This window comes from Phalacrocorax aristotelis, chromosome 21 (genome assembly GCF_949628215.1).
Source record: "Phalacrocorax aristotelis chromosome 21, bGulAri2.1, whole genome shotgun sequence".
Lineage (NCBI taxonomy): Eukaryota > Metazoa > Chordata > Aves > Suliformes > Phalacrocoracidae > Phalacrocorax > Phalacrocorax aristotelis.
In genome coordinates, this window is record NC_134296.1 from 5,042,264 (window position 1) to 5,056,102 (window position 13,839).

General features: G+C 61.1%; 1 protein-coding gene across 5 annotated transcripts in view; it reads left to right on the forward strand.

The window, feature by feature from the left end:
• Positions 1–13,839, forward strand: part of SOX13 (SRY-box transcription factor 13) — a 44,951-nt gene that overhangs the window by 8,487 nt on the left and 22,625 nt on the right. For 4 of the 5 annotated variants that reach the window (XM_075115392.1, XM_075115395.1, XM_075115393.1 and 1 more), the window contains exon 1: positions 11,070–11,230. The exons of the other annotated variant lie outside the window; for it this stretch is intronic. The gene's annotated coding sequence lies outside the window, so the exon portion shown is untranslated. Of the gene's footprint in view, positions 1–11,069; positions 11,231–13,839 lie in introns of those variants that run through there. 5 annotated transcript variants of the gene reach the window in all.

The following is a 13,839-nucleotide window of genomic DNA, read 5'->3' on the forward strand; positions in this document are numbered from 1 at the left end:
CATCCCCAGGTGTGCTGGATCAGGCACCTCTCCGTGCCTCTGCATCCCCAGCTGTGCTGGATCCGGGCACCTCTCCGTGCCTCTGCATCCCCAGCTGTGCTGGATCCGGGCACCTCTCCGTGCCTCTGCTTCCCCAGGTGTGCTGGATCCGGGCACCTCTCCGTGCCTCTGCATCCCCAGCTGTGCTGGATCCGGGCACCTCTCCGTGCCTCTGCATCCCCAGCTGTGCTGGATCCGGGCACCTCTCCGTGCCTCTGCTTCCCCAGGTGTGCTGGATCCGGGCACCTCTCCGTGCCTCTGCTTCCCCAGGTGTGCTGGATCCGGGCACCTCTCCGTGCCTCTGCTTCCCCAGCTGTGCTGGATCCGGGCACCTCTCCGTGCCTCTGCATCCCCAGCTGTGCTGGATCCGGGCACCTCTCCGTGCCTCTGCTTCCCCAGCTGTGCTGGATCAGGCACCTCTCCGTGCCTCTGCATCCCCAGGTGTGCTGGATCAGGCACCTCTCCGTGCCTCTGCTTCCCCAGGTGTGCTGGACCAGGCACCTCTCCGTGCCTCTGCTTCCCCAGGTGTGCTGGATCCGGGCACCTCTCCGTGCCTCTGCATCCCCAGGTGTGCTGGACCAGGCACCTCTCCGTGCCTCTGCATCCCCAGCTGTGCTGGATCCGGGCACCTCTCTGTGCCTCTGCATCCCCAGCTGTGCTGGATCCGGGCACCTCTCCGTGCCTCTGCATCCCCAGCTGTGCTGGATCCGGGCACCTCTCCGTGCCTCTGCTTCCCCAGGTGTGCTGGATCCGGGCACCTCTCCGTGCCTCTGCATCCCCAGCTGTGCTGGATCCGGGCACCTCTCCGTGCCTCTGCATCCCCAGCTGTGCTGGATCCGGGCACCTCTCCGTGCCTCTGCTTCCCCAGGTGTGCTGGATCCGGGCACCTCTCCGTGCCTCTGCTTCCCCAGGTGTGCTGGATCCGGGCACCTCTCCGTGCCTCTGCTTCCCCGGCTGTGCTGGATCCGGGCACCTCTCCGTGCCTCTGCTTCCCCAGCTGTGCTGGATCCGGGCACCTCTCCGTGCCTCTGCATCCCCAGCTGTGCTGGATCCGGGCACCTCTCCGTGCCTCTGCTTCCCCAGCTGTGCTGGATCCGGGCACCTCTCCGTGCCTCTGCATCCCCAGCTGTGCTGGATCCGGGCACCTCTCCGTGCCTCTGCTTCCCCAGGTGTGCTGGATCCGGGCACCTCTCCGTGCCTCTGCATCCCCAGCTGTGCTGGATCCGGGCACCTCTCCGTGCCTCTGCTTCCCCAGGTGTGCTGGACCAGGCACCTCTCCGTGCCTCTGCTTCCCCAGGTGTGCTGGATCCGGGCACCTCTCCGTGCCTCTGCATCCCCAGGTGTGCTGGATCCGGGCACCTCTCCGTGCCTCTGCTTCCCCAGGTGTGCTGGACCAGGCACCTCTCCGTGCTTCCCCAGCTGTGCTCGTGTGACTGTAGCGCATGGTCACCATCGTGTCTGTGTCAGCATCCTCGGCTCACCTGCTGAGATGGGCAGCAGCGAGCTGGGGTCCTGTTTGTCCTTTTCCTGGTGCTCATTTGTCCTGGAGGAAGAGGGGAACCCAGTTCCAGCCTCGGGGACACAGGGACTCTGGTCTCCCCAAAGGCCACCACCAGCCTCCTCCTGCACCCTGTGGGAGCTCCTGGAGGCCCCGAGCCTCCACTTTACCTATGGACAGACAAACCCACCTGAATAGGTAATGAATGGAGGAGAGAAAAGAGCCCGGAGTACATTGTGTTTCCAACAGGCCGGGAACAATTGCTAAATACAAATCACACAGAGAAATGGGAGAGAGAGAGAGACAAAAGAAAGAACCCCAGCACAAAGGAGAGGAATGAAATGGTAAGTAAAGTCAAACAAAAAGGAGCCGGGCTGAGACAAAAGAAGGGAACAATATCCCCGAGGCAATAGGCTCCTGAACAATGGGGACAGTGACAGCGGCACAAAGGCACACTGTTTGCAAGTAGACGTTATCTCACACAGCCACTGGCAGGCCTGGCCCTGGCGCTTCTATTTTCAGGGTTGCTTTTGTGCTGCACTGAACAATATTCCTTGCATGGCTGCAGATAGAGAGATGAGGGGGGTTTGGTTCTCTTTTTTTGCCTTCCCTGTGCCAGCTCTGTAATAAAAACAGGTTCAGCCCTTCGGAGAGCTGGGCAGAGCGAGGGGATGTGTGGGCAGAGCCAGCCGAGCTGACCCGCCGATGCCAGGGATGGTGCAGTGTTGCTGGCAGACGAGCATTGGCCGATGCCACCTCCTGCAAGGTCCAGGCTGGGACACTGCACGCCGTGGCAGCCCTGAGCCTTGCATGTGGCCAGCTGCACTCGCAGGCCTGAAACCAGAACCGGGCAGACCAGAAAGATGGCTTTTCCCGGCTGCTTTTGTTTCAAGCACTTAAGTTTTTAACCTCTGAAGCGTGGGGGCAGGGACAGAGGTGCCTGCTGGGCGGAGAACCCCTCCCTGGGTGCTGGCAGAGCTGCCTGGCTGCGGGCAGGCATGGCTCCCTGGCATCCCGCCACACCCATTCCCTGCTCCACGGCCACGGGTGAGTCACCCAGCCCCGATGCGTAGCGGTGACAGCACAATTTGGAGGGGTTAATCTGCAGGTCACGGCTCTGCCATGCTCGGACGCCGTGGTCTGCCGGAGCAGAGTGTCTGCTCTGGGTGAGAATGCCCCCAACGGATCCAGTCTCTTCCTGCCAACAACCAAGCTCAGATTTTTGCCCAACCTGGAGCCACAGGAAAGGGTGGGCAGGCGGCTCCCCTTTCCTCGTGTAATACTGGGGCTGGCAGGAGCTGCACAGGCACTTGCCGTGGCTAACGGGGCCGGGGCAGGATGGGGCTCTGCTCTGCACCCTCGGTCTTGCCTCCAGCTTGCGCAGGATGCTGGTCCATTGCTGTCCCCAGCATCCCGCATCCTCAGCTGGCGTAAATCAGTGGTGGCCCCTTGGGATGTGCCATGGGAGCTGCTGTGTGGCTGCTCCCATCAAACAGGCTTTCCCAGCTCGCAACAGAGAGCTCGCTTGCTGTGCCTGTGATGGTTTGGGCTTCAGTGGAGCTGGTACAGGATTCATCCAGCTCTTGCCTGGAAAACCCTCCTTTGGGGCCTTCCCAGTCCTGTCCCGATGGCTGGTCCTGCCTGGTAATGGGTTGGCCGCATTGCAAGCCCAGGGTCATGCTAATGCAGCTATGTGCCAGCACGTTTACCAAGGGCATGGGGTTCTTATTGCAGGGCGTGTTAGCAAAGCACCCCATCTGCAGCACTCACACGCTTTCTGATCCAGCTGGACCCATCCGTTTGGGCAGGGAGTGATGTTCCCACAAGTTACTCATCTTCCTGGAGATCCTGGCATGCTTGTGGCCTTTCCCCCTCTGGTCCTGCACTCGGAAAGCCATCCCTCCTACACCACCCCATCACGAGCTGCCACAAACCGTGGGGACGTCACCCAGTTACCGTAAGTGACTTGGGAGAGGAGAAATCGGGGTGTTGCGAAGACAGAGTCAAAGATGCCCCGTATCGGTGCCAATCTCCTGAGACACCCAGTTTTAGCAGATGGGTTTAGCTCTCACTTGAAAAGCTGCATTTCTGATATTGATCATGTTATCTGAGGGTACATCCTGTTGCTAAGTTTGGCTGCTTCCTCCGTTCAACAGCTGTTGTGCAGCTACAGCTGCTTTAAACCTGCGTGGCGGGGACGGTGTGTGTCGCAGCGGGGAGGGGGGAGGTTTGGTGCTCGTAAAATTGGATCCCAGGTTTCGTTTGACCGTGGTGAGCAAGAGCGATGCGGTGTCTCGGAGGTGCCGCGGTGAGCAGGGTTACATCCTGCCCTCGCCTGCCTGGCCAGTGAATCATGGCACGGCCAGACGCTGAGGACATGGCGCTGGGGAGGAATATTTGGGGTGCTAAATCAGAGAAAAGCTGCAGCGTCTTACATTGAAGTTGTTCTCAGGAAAACGGTTCCCTAATCCTGACCGCCCAGTATCTGATTTTGTGGTTGTGTTTGTACACGTGCTCTGAGCTGTGTCTCGAGGTGCAAAGCGAGCAAAGGAACAGTTGTTCTCCCCAGGTTAAAGCCCTCGTACCCTCTGTGGCTTGCCAGAGATGCAGCCCCGTGGTCTGCAGCCTGCCCTGCCCGTGGCAGTAGCTCAGCCAGGCCAAACCCTTTCCAAGTCCCTGTTTCCAAAGGGCTCATTGGCCCCACTGTGCGATGGGCACCAGCAAAAAATCACCAACCCGGGGGATTTAACCCCCTCTTCCCCTGGGGCAGCCGCTTTGCCCTCGCACCCCTTGCTCTGGCACTGAGACACTGCTTCCCTCGGGCTCTGCCACGCCAGGGAGTCACCAATCTCTGCATTTAAAATCCCCAGAGGCAGGATGATGCTCTTTGGTCTTCTCGGGAGAGGGGAGGGCATCAGCCTGCTCCTTCTCGCTCCCGTCAGCCCCTTGCAACCATCACCCAGCCCTCGGGGCTGGGGCTGGGATGTGTTGCCTCTGCTCATCCTCTGCCTGTCTGTGTTAGGACTCTTCTCCCAAGCCTGGTGGGCAAAAGCAAGTCTGGCTCTTTCTGATATAATTTTGCAAAGTTGGAGCTCTGCTGCAATTAGCTGGTATTTAAACCCTCGCTAACCCTTAACATCCTAATGATAATAATAATGATGCTCCACACGTCCTGCAGTGCCATGCATCTAAAGATTACACTCGCTAATTAATTAAGCCCCGACTCCCCCCCTCCACACTTTCCTCACTGAGGAGAAGAAATCGCTAAGAGTCTCTTAAGAAAGGACATAAAGGCAGGGAAACCCAAGCACCAAAACAAGACAAATGGGGATTTGAAGACAATCCGGGCCGGGCCCATGTGACCCGAGGAGTGGACCAGGCAGGAGAAAGGATAAAAATGCCAAGCACAGAGCGGTGAGAGAAAACAACCGCCAGCTTAAAAACCCGGGGAAAGAAAAGCACCAAGATGAAGGGAGTGACAAAGCATCAAAGGGAAGAGAAACCAAAGGCGTCGGAACAAAGGACAAGCTGGAACAAAGGACCAAAGAGGGGAGAACAAAAGAACTAAATAGAAAACAAAGGCAGGGGACAAGAAAAGCCCCTCTGTCGGGGCTGAGCTGGAGGGTCCCGGCCCGGCGGGAGGTGGGTGGCACAGGCGGTGCTGCGGGTCCCCACTGGAGCCGGGCTGGCGGAGGGCGCCGGAGCCTGGGAGCAGAAGCCCCAGGAGCCCAGTTTTGCCTTTGATTCGGAGGCGATGGGCTCGGCCCCAAAGTGCCGTGCTGTCTTGGGCGCTGCGTGGAGGCCGGCAGCAGCCTGGGGACACAGCTTTGCTCCCGCGCTGCCCTCCGGCCGCGGCCCCCTCCCATCCCGCTGTGTGGTCCGGCCATCCCCTCCCTCCCCACGCGTCTCTCCGGCGCAGCCTGCTCAGTATCACCCCTCTGCGCTCCCCTCCCCGCGTTCCCCCGCCGCAGACACCCTGGCGCAGCCCCCTGCCCCGTCTGCCGCCCCAGCCCTGTGGCATGGGGATGGCTGGGGATGCTCTGGGGAGGCTGCCAGGCTGGCCGCGTCCTCCCCACCCCATGGCTTTCCCTTAGGAGAGGAGCCGTCGGCCCGTGCTGTGTGTGTGGCTGGCCTGGTCCAGCCTGCTGGACTGTGCTCCGGGGAGCACGATTGGCATCGCCTGGATTAAAAACAACAGCGGCATTCAGGTTGGGAATAGAGAGTTACAGAGACGCAATGCGCTTTGTTTCGTCTCCCCGTCGAATCCCTGTTTGGAGCTGAAAGTCCCTGGCAGGGTTGTTGGCACGCATGGGTCTGGCTGTGTTACGCGTGCCGCCTTGCGGGGGGATGCGGCGGGTACCCCCGGGGTCGGGCAGCCGGCGCGGGGTGAGGATGGCGGCGGTGGACAGGAGCCCCGCTGGAGCTGGGGTGCTGGCAGCTGCAGCTGCAGCAGGCGCTCCACTCCGCCTGGGGTGCTTTGGCTGCTTGTAGCTGTGATGGTTTTGGAAGCAGTGGGTGATTTCAGTGTCTTTTGGAGGTGCCAATCTGGCAGGCTCTCAGGCAGCCAGAGAACCATGCAGCGAGAGCCAGGGGCTTTCTGAAAATCCCCCTTCTAGACCCAAAATGTGGCCTTGGTCCCAGGTCTGTTCTCATTACCTGCCCTGGCCACACACCTTCCCTACGAGCTGGGTGGTGGCAGCTCCTGCATGTCCTGCCCGCAGGCAGTGCTGGCCAAAGCCCCCCTCCTTCACCGGCACATCGCCCTCCGCAGAGGCCGGCGGCTCAGCGAGGAGGGGGCTGGGGCAGTGGGGCGCAGGATTTTAGCACAGTATCCAAACACTTGCAGCCGCAGCATCGTGTGCTGTGCCTGCCACAGGGAGCATTTCAGTTGTTTCTAAATGTTCTGCCTAGGTGTTTCTGCTCATGCACCAGCTGGAGTTCACCTGTGATTTCAGCCCATGCCACCCCAGCTCTGCCTTCCTGCAGAATCGTTATTTGCTCAATTTTACTTTGCTTTTCAGTCGAGCTCTCTCTGAGCATTGGCTAAGACCAGAGCTGCTCTGAGTGCGCTCCCCATAGAGCAATCCTGGAACATCTTGGTTTTATTATGCCCAGATTAGAGCCTGTTATGCTGCGGGTGGACTCGCTCACACAGCCCCGACTCCCTGCAGTAGCCAGGCACTGCCAGTGCCAGGGAGGAAGGCAGCACGGAGCTCCCAGCCACTGGAAACGCCTCTGAAGTGGCCAGGATAAATTGTGGTGTTTGGGTGGAAATAAGTGGTAGGTTAATTCCTGGAGCTCACCCACCACCCTGCTAGGAGCCCACAAGGGCAGGCGCCGGCAGGGACAGGGGGAGAAGCTGCCGGCTTGGGGAGGGTTTGGGATGTGCTGCTTTCACAGCGATCATCCCCCAGTGCACATGGACCAGCTGCGTTCCCACCCTGAGCCCCAAAACCAGGGGGGCCAGGCAGGCAGGGCCCGTAGGAGCTCTGCCAGGGAGGCAGATGCAGGGAAAGGCAACACCTGAGGGTGCAAGGCCGTCACGACAAGCTGCCCATCGCCTGGGCGGTGCAGAGGGCTGGGCGAGACAGGTCGCTGGCGGAGCCCTGCTGCTGGCCCTTGGCGTGCTGCGTCCCTCGGCCCTACGGACCACAAGGGTCGGATACAATGGGGTGAACTGAGGACAGCCCCAGAGCTGCCGTGGTTCCAGAGGGTTTGAGCTTCTCCATTAGCATTGTCATATCAGCTTGGGTTTAATGGGCTGCAGATGTCTGTCTGTCGGCCCGTGCGAGACCACAGCGCGTGTGCCTGGTACAGCTCCCTGGGAGCTGGTTCTCACGGTGCGGCCGGGGATGTGGTGCTGCCCTCGCAGGGGCACGTCCAGCCTTGGAGCCTCTTGGCCGGGGGCTTGTTGCTGAGCCTGCTGGGTTGCAAAGGACCTTTCTGGGTCCCTCTGCTCGCTTCGCCAGCCTGGCACAGCTCTTCCTTCCTGACTGCCCGCCGCCCCACGGCAGCGCAGGGGGCACGACTTGCCGGTGGGGACACTGCAGGGACGCCCTCATCCTGCATGCATGGGGATATCGTGACATGAACGAGGCAGGTCTGGAGGCAGGAGCTGGAGAAGGTTTGGACCCCATCATCTCCCCGGTCCACGGATGGCCATGTCTCCCGAGCTGCCCCGTGGTGAGTCCATTCCCTCCCTCAGCTCTTCTCTTTCCCGGGTACCCGCTCATGCTGCTGCTTGCCCGAGGCCTTGGGGAAACCTCTCAGGGTGCTCAGCATCCCCAGGGCCAGTGCAATGATAGCACCGTGCTTTTTTTTTCAGTGAGGTCCGTGGTGTTTGTGCGATGCCGGGCAGCACCCCCTCTCCCACCGGGTGCTGCGAAGCAGGGCTCTGACGGGAGCAGGGAAGGGAGGCAGGAGAAGGGTCTGACGAGCCTGACCCCTCTCATACAGCGAGGAGCTGAGCTGGCGCATGGCTTGCTGGGGTGCTGCCACCACACCAGCCCAGGCGATGCTACCGTGGGCCAGCTGGGCAACTTGCTGGCCAAACAGCCCCCCGGGGGGTTGCGTGGCAGTGACCTCATGGGCAGTGGCAGCACCTTCATCCACATCTTCCCAAGATTTTCAGAGGCAGTGCATGAGGTGGGGGAGCCACCGGGGCAGCTGGCAGGACCCATGCAGCTTGCTCCCCATTAGCTATCGCTTTGCAGCTTTCCCAGGCTGGTGAGGAGCAAAGCACATGCCCATTTCCAAACAATGGGCCCGCTTCCGTGCAGGAAGCAAGGTCGTATTTGTTCTCCCTGCTTTGCCCCCTCTGGCCAGTTATAAAGGGGCCAAGCCATTGTCTGAACCATTTCCATGACTCAGTCACCAGTATCCTGCGATCGAGAGGCTGGAACTTGCAGCCAGCACAAAGCAGGAGGCACGGCTCCTGCGGTCAGCAGCACCGCAGGCTCTGTGGCAGGGTGGGGGGCTTGGGAAAAGGAAGGCAAGCACTGGCCATGCTTTTCCCCTCCGTGCCCCCTGCGCTGGCAGCAGTGGGATCTTTGCCTCCACCAGCTTTCCTGATCCCTCCACCCATTGTCCCAGCTTCCTTCTGCTGAGGGAAGCAGAAATTCAGGGGAGGTATTGCAGGGTGGGAGCAGCCCTGGTTGCTCGCCTGGGTGCAGCCAGGTAGGGAGAGATGGAGCAGGAGCTGAGCAGGCCCCGTGTGAGCTCCTCTGAAAGGATGGAGACTGTCTCTGTACCATCATGTTCATCCTGACACCTTGTGTCCGTGGCCCTGGGGATGCCCAGCACGTCCTGCGGCTGCCCCATGGGTCCTGGGGATACCTTGCAGCGAGGTGGAGAGAAGGAGGTGCAGGTGGAGCTAGTGTGGCTCAAAGGAGGACACAGGGAGGAGCAGAGCCAGGGTGGGGACAGGACCCATGGGTGGTGACACCTGGGGATGGGCAGTTGGGCCACCACCTCCTGGCACCCATGTGGGAGGTGATGCTGGACCCCTGGGATCACAGTGTGGCTGGCACCTGGTGGGGGGGCTGCCAGGGAAGGGCACCGTGGCCACCACGGCCACCACGGCCACCAGCAATGGGGAGGAAGGAAAGTGAAAGTCCGTGGCTGCTGCTCTGGCCTGGCTGTTGCCATGACGACCTGAACAAAGCTCCTGCTCCCTTTTTTTGGCTCAGTTGTGCAGGTCCTCGGCCCCTTTGTTAATTGTTTTCCTGTCCAGTTTGGGGGATGCGCCTCCCGCCTCCTCCTGTCCCCAGAGCGGCACAGGGGGCCTCGCTGGGGCAGCCACAGCCCCAGGAGCACGCGGAGGTCGCCGTGGGCTCGCTCAGCGCTTGCTTGGCTGCCGATAACCGTCTCTCTCACGTGACCTGTTGGGGTCTTCTCCCAAGGTAGGGGGGTGGGATCGTTGGCAGCTGGCAGAGTGGGGCCGGCGGCTTTGGTGGGCACATGAAGCTGCCAGTGCATGGGATGGCACTGGGGGCAGGCAGTCCCCCCAGCTGGGGAGGGGGCTTCCGAGGGGCTGCGGGGGTGCAGCTGGTGCAGGGGGAGCGGCCTTTCCATCCTGCCCTGCTGCAGGTTCGGTACTTGTTGCACAGCCCTGGGAATGCCGTGTCCTCTCGGCGCCTCAGTTCCTCCATCTGCGAAATGGGAACATGTATCACTGAGCTCCTTTTCCTTTTGGGGTCTGTGGGTGCAGCCCACTCACTGCCTCGGGCTTCTAAACGCTGTTGTGCTTTGTGTTTAATCGTCTGGGTGAAGGTCCCAGATGGGAAACTCAGATAACTTCTCGCCTGGCTCTGCCCAGCTCCCCGCATTCCTCTCTGATGGGCACAGAGGAAGGGGGAGGACTGCGTGCTGGGGTGGATATAGGGTGTGGGTGCCCAAACCCCTCCAGAAACGCTGTGTTCTCAGTTACTGCGTGGTGGCTGGGGGAGCCAGGAGTCCCAGGAGCCCAAACTCTTGCCTTCTGCTCCTGGGACTGGGTGAAAACAATGTTTGGAAAAAAGAAATTCCCATGGAAGAAAATGATGGTGTGGGGGAGGAACCGGCTTTGAGTCAATGGGAATTTTCCCCTTTGCTAAAATGTAAACAGTTCTCCTTCGATGTTGACATAACATTTTAAAGATTTCATTATACAAAAAAGACTGTTTGTCAACATTTGTTTGTCCAAACCAACCCCCTCCCTCTCCAGCTGCAGCACTGTTTTCCTCCAAATTTCAGCATTCTTTTTCCCTTCGGGAAGGTGGGCGATGGCATTCCCGGCAGAGCCGTTGGTGGGATGCGGGGCATGGGGTGCTGGGTGCGGCGCACGGGGTTCCGAGGGCGGGGAAGGCCCTGCCAGGGCCCCTTTTCCCAGTTGGTACACCGGAGCTCCCAGCTGGGTTATCCGCTCCAGCAGCACAAGTGTGTGGTCCCCCCCCGCCATGTGCAGGAAAGCTGTCTGTCTGTCTGCCTGCCTGCCCGGCTGGAGGGCAGCTGGCTGCCCGCTGCCCTCCCTACTCTGTCCCAGCACTGCCTCCCAGACCCATGGTGGTTTTGTGCCTCTGGGCTGGTTGTGGGGGTCTGGGCAAGGCAAAAATGGGGGGGTGATGTGGGGAGGAGAGTCTGGAAGCCGGGCTTTGGCGTCTGTCGCTTGGGGTGCCATGGTTTTGGGACCATCCCCCACCCGGAGCTGCGGTCTGTGCTCTCTGCAAGCCAGGAATCGTTCCAGCCCCTCGCTGGGACCGGGCAGGAGCGGTCCCTGCACGGACCGGGGGGCCGGGGGGTCCCGGGGTGCTTCCCGAGGCTCCTCCGAGTCATGCCTTAGTCTTTGGGGGTGTCTCCACCCCGCCACAGGATTCCAGGGGAGAGGGTGGGAGCAGTACGGGGGCTCCCGGCTGTGTCACGCGTGGGTCCCCCGGCGGGGCAGGGGGTCCCGAGGGGAGGGGACGGGGCAGAGGGGCCGCCCCGGAGCCGGCTGCTGGCTGGCTGGACCGGTGTCCCTCCTCCTCCTCCTCCTCCCCTCCTCCTCCTTCTCCTCCTCCTCCTCTTCGCTCCCTCTCTCCGCCCGGCGCCGGGGCAGCTCCCACCGGAGGCGCTGGGGACATGGAGCGGACCTGAGCCGGGCGCGGCGGAGCCCGCACCGGCACCGGCGGCAGCACCGGCGGGGACCGGGGCGCAGCGCTGCAGCGCGGCGGAGCCGTGAGTGCGGCCAGGGGCACGGGGTGGGGGAAGGGCGGGGGGGCACCGGCATTGCTCCGGGGCGGGGCGGGGAGGGGGCACCGACACGGCCCCGGGGCGCCGAGCGTCCTCCCGGGGCACCGAGCATCCTCCCGGGTCGCGGTCCCCGACTCCGGCTGGGCTGAGCGGGGTTGCGGGGGGGGCCTCCTGGCAGGACACCCCCCCCCCAACTCCCTTTTGTTAAAAAAAAAACAGGGAAAAAGGGGAAAGGGGGTGCAGGGCCCGTCCCCCGCACGGCTCCGTCCCCGCTGCAAAGTTCAGGGGCTGCAAACTCTCCTCCGCAGCCGGGGCGAGGGAGAGCCCGGCAAGCAAGGGGTTAAGCCACGGGCACCCACCCCCCACCCCCCCGGGGGTACAGGGCCGGCGGGCAAGGGCTTAATCCATGGACGACATCCTCCCCCTCCCCCGCCCGACCCTTGACCTGGCTCCCAAGGCTTGCCCCGCTGAAGCCCCCTCCCCGGGACCCCCGTCCCACCCAGCCGGGGCAGGTTCCTCGCCCCGTCCCGCAGGTCACCGCGGCTCCCGGTGGGTTCTGTCCCCTCGGCCGGGGCACACAGACCCGGCCCCCACTGGGTGCTCTGGGTCGGGGATACGGGGGGCAGCGGGGTCAAGGCTGGCAGCCCACCCTCCCCCCACCCCCAGACGCGGCACTGGGGGGGGCGGTCACAGCACAGACACTGTGCGGCGACGGACAGACACGCTGTGCCGGCACGGACGGACACAGGGCCCGGCTGCTCTCTCCGGCTCACGCGTGGGTCCGCAGGACTTGGGGCTGTCTGTGGGTGTCGGTGACTCTGCGGCGCTCAGGGGTTGGGGTCCTCGTCGCTTTTCCCCGACGGGTGGGACACTCCTGCCCCGTCGTGCATCTCCCACCACCCCTTCGAGGTGCGCTGGGCGAGGAGAGGCGATTTCACGGCTCCAGCCGGCCCCGGGGAGCCGTGGCCCCGCAGCACCGTCTCCGCTGGGAAGCAAGCAAGGGGTTCGGGCAGGAAAACTCACCGGCGGTGCCACGCACGGATGTTTGTCTGTCCAAGAGTGGCTGGGGTTGTTGTAACAAACCGCAGTGACAGCATCGCCGGAACGCACGGCCAGAGAGGGGTTTTGGGACCGGGGTCAGCACTAAACTCGTGTCGCTTGCTGGGACCTGAGAGCGGATGAACCTTGTCACTGAGATCACGTCTTTCCCGGTAGCCATGGCGGGTCCTGCCCGTACCTCTGAGCCGCGCGTCCGACCCATCCTGGGGAGATTTGGGTCCCCGGGGGCTGAAGCCACTGCACGGCGGAGCCCTCCGGGCACTGGGGCTTGTGCTGTGGGGTCCCGAAGCAGTCTGGGAGCCCCACGGTGCTGCACCGGGGTGGCTGGCGGGGCTGTGGGTGCAGCCGTGGGGGGTCTGGGGGATTTCGCCCCCCGTGCGCTGGTAAACCTTGGCAAGGTGGGTGATGGAGCCCCTGCAGAGAGCTGGGCGCTCATCCCTTGTGCCCTCCGCACTTAAACACTGACAAAGTTAGTGGCAGAAGTGAGAAACCGAGAGATGCATCACCCAGGGAGCTGTAAAGGAGAGGTTTTTGTGTGAAATGCACAAATAAATACAAAGCTTTGCTTCTTTCCACCTCCGCCTAACGATTTCCAGTGTTTTATGCAGGGGTTTTGGTGCCAGTGAGGGATGCTGCCCAGGAAAAATTACAGACCGTGGCTGCATATTGTTCGAGTCTCAGTTACATCTTGTGAGGTACCTTCAGCATGGAAAACACTTGACTTCCAAAGCAAATCTGGAGTAATAGATTTTAGGAGTGAAAAAGGACCATTAGCTCAGCTAATGTCATTTTCTGCATAGCACAGAGCAGATAATATCACTCAGTTACTCTCCTATTGAGCCAATAACTCGTGTTTGTAATTCATGCAATTTCCTTTTAGTTCAATTTAATTTTGTACAGAATCCTTTCTGTTGACACTGATACAGTACTTTTTTTTTTTTTTTTGAAAGCCTGCGATTTCAGAGGCTTTGTGTTAAAAATAGCTGCTGTCCTTTGACAAACGTGGGCAGGCTGAGGACAGTTTTCTAAATCATTTGCGAGTGACACATTTTTACCAGCATCTCCCTTCGTGTTGTTTATTTGTTTCGCTCACCGCTGGCAGAGCCACTGCCGGGGCTGCCCTCCCCGGGGGGCTGGGGGCTCACTCTTGGCATCTGATCTGGCATCTCATGCAAGAGATTACATCCTTTTGGAGCAGGGTAATAAGCAGGAGCAGTGATCCCAAATTTTTAAAAATTCTTTTTCCTCTCCGATATGAAGCTCTTCATGCCGTCAGGCAGCTTACCTCCTCTGGCCAGTGCCCGTGTTGCTTTTTTTACCCCTGCCAAATCGGAGCACCCAAACTGCCCCCCGGGAAAGTCCTTCTGACGAGCAAAGTTTGTTCCAGCCAGGGTGCAAGATGTCCCGGGGGGGAATAGCTGGACTTTTTGTCTCCCTGCCGAAATGCCCATTTTCCGTGGGGGTGCCGGAGGAGCTGTGCCCTGGCACGCGGGGCCGTAGGGAAGACGGAGCACATCATAAGCTTGTTATGTGCT